Source organism: Zingiber officinale, chromosome 8A (genome assembly GCF_018446385.1).
Source record: "Zingiber officinale cultivar Zhangliang chromosome 8A, Zo_v1.1, whole genome shotgun sequence".
NCBI lineage: Eukaryota > Viridiplantae > Streptophyta > Magnoliopsida > Zingiberales > Zingiberaceae > Zingiber > Zingiber officinale.
In genome coordinates, this window is record NC_056000.1 from 137,437,060 (window position 1) to 137,439,344 (window position 2,285).

Here is a 2,285-nt window from a genome sequence, read left to right on the forward strand (position 1 = left end):
CATGCAATCTTGTTCTTATATGCGAAGGTCTAATCCTGTAAGGGATTTATTGCCATTTGATCCTAAGATAGATAGGGCATTTTAAAGAAGATTAAACTTACAGAGACAACAAGAAGAACAGGAAATTTCTCAAATGACGAACAAACCTCTTAAAGATTACGCAACATCTTATGCACGTGGGCTTCAATCTAGCATTACTAGATCACCTATTGAAGTCAATAATTTTGAGATTAAGCCTGCGGTAATCACAATGCTTCAACAAAATCAATTCGGAGGTGGACCACTTGAAGACTCAAATCAACACTTGGAAGCCTTCTATGTAATATGCAGTACAATGAAAATGAATGGAGTCCTAGTGGAAGAGTGAGATTGATGCTATTCGGGTTTTCTCTAAGGGATAGAGTTAAGTTGTGCTCACTTCCTTGCCTGCAAATAGTATCACATCATGGTAATAGTACGAGCAATTATTCCTTGACAAATTTTATCCTCCAAGCAAAACCACACATATATGGAATTTGATTGCTAGTTTCAGACAAATTGACTCAGAATCTCTATATGAAGCTTGGGATAGATTCAAGAATATGCTCAGACTTTGCCCTCACCATGGACTAGAGAAATGGTTAGTCATCCATACATTTTATATGGCATCAATTACCACACCAAAGTGTCCCTCGACTCTGCTACTGGAGGGACACTAATGAACAAAAGTTTGGACAAAGATAAAGAAATTATCTGAAGTGTGACACTAAATCATCACCAATGGACATCAGAGCAAAGCGAAAGCTTCTTCCCTTGTAATCCGACAAAGGCATCAGGCAAATTTGGCATAGATGCACTTAAGCTTATGTTAGCAAAAGTAAATACATTATCAAAGAAACTTGAATCAATGGGGATGAGTGCGGTGAATGCTATTATAGAAATATGTGATTCTTGTGGAGGTACAGAGCATGTATAGGAAGCTTGCCCACTTGGGGCCATTTCTTCTCAGATTGAACAATTTGAACAATGTGACACTATAGCAAGCTTCAAGCCAAGGCAAAACAACTCGTACTCAAACACATACAATCTAGGTTGGAGGAACCACCCAAATTTTTCCTACAAGAACAACCAAGACCAAGGCCAATCCATTAATCAAAGGCAAAGCTATCAATCGAGACAATAGCAATAGCCACAACAACAAGGCTATCAACTATCTCAACTAGGAAAGTTGCTTGAAGAAGTCCATGTAGCTCAAATGAAAATGAAAATGAAAAATGAAATCAAGCAACTCACTCAAAGAATGGACAACACTAAGAAACATCAGAAGACTCAAGATAGACAAATTGCACAGATAGTCTCATCTTCTTCAAGAGCACCCGGGGATTTTTCAGCCAAGCCCAATATGAATCCAGTTGAGCATTGTAATAGAATAGAGCTTCAGAGTGGACGGACCTTGGGAAATCCCCAAGTGATTGCTCCTAAATGGATTGATAATCTAGGAGAGCTCTCTCCTCCCTCACCCAACATAGCTAAAACACAAGATAAGGAGGAGAGTACCGAGAAGGTTAAAGAGCTTCCTCCAGTTGAAACTCAAAGTTAACCAATTCCTTTCCCTCAAAGACTTTCCACCATTAAAAAGGATAAAGAGTTTGGCAGATTTCTATAGAAAGTCAAAGAGCTTTTTATTGAAGTTCCACTAATCGATGCTCTTCATCAAATGTCAAAGTTCACAAAATTTCTGAAAGAGATCATGTCCAACTAAAGAAAGAAAGAAGAGTTTGAGACCATAGCGCTAACAAAGGAGTGCAGTGCTCTATTTCTGAACACTGCTTCCACCAAGCTTTAGGATTCAGGAAGATTCTCAATTCCTTGCACTATAGGAACTGCATTTATAGATTGAGCTTTTGTGATTTGGGGGCGTGTGTTAGTCTCATCCTTATTTAGTTTGTTATAAGTTAGGTCTCAAAAACTTTAAACTTACTCTATAGTACTTCAACTAGCTGATCATTCATGCAGGTACCCTATGGGTATCATTGAAGATATGCCGATAGAGGTGGATGGTTATACCATACTCACCAATTTTGTTGTCCTAGATATAGAGGAGGATCCTGAGATCCCAATTATTTTGGGAAGACCCTTCCTTGCTATTGCCAGAGCTATAATAGATGTTAAAACTATAAGCTATCTCTGGTAATAGGTAAGGAAAGGCTAGAATATGATCTATCTAAATCTCCTAACCATGTTTCTCTTTTTCTGAGCGACTGTAGTAGAGTGGAAGCCTACAAAACTAAGGAATAGAACTTCCA

General features: G+C 38.3%; 1 non-coding gene across 1 annotated transcript; it reads right to left on the minus strand.

Annotated features, from left to right (window-relative positions):
- Positions 1–500: 500 nt before the first annotated feature.
- LOC122013152 lies at positions 501–610 on the minus strand. The gene has a single exon (XR_006120490.1). It is a non-coding gene; the product is annotated as a small nucleolar RNA R71 (small nucleolar RNA).
- Positions 611–2,285: the final 1,675 nt, after the last annotated feature.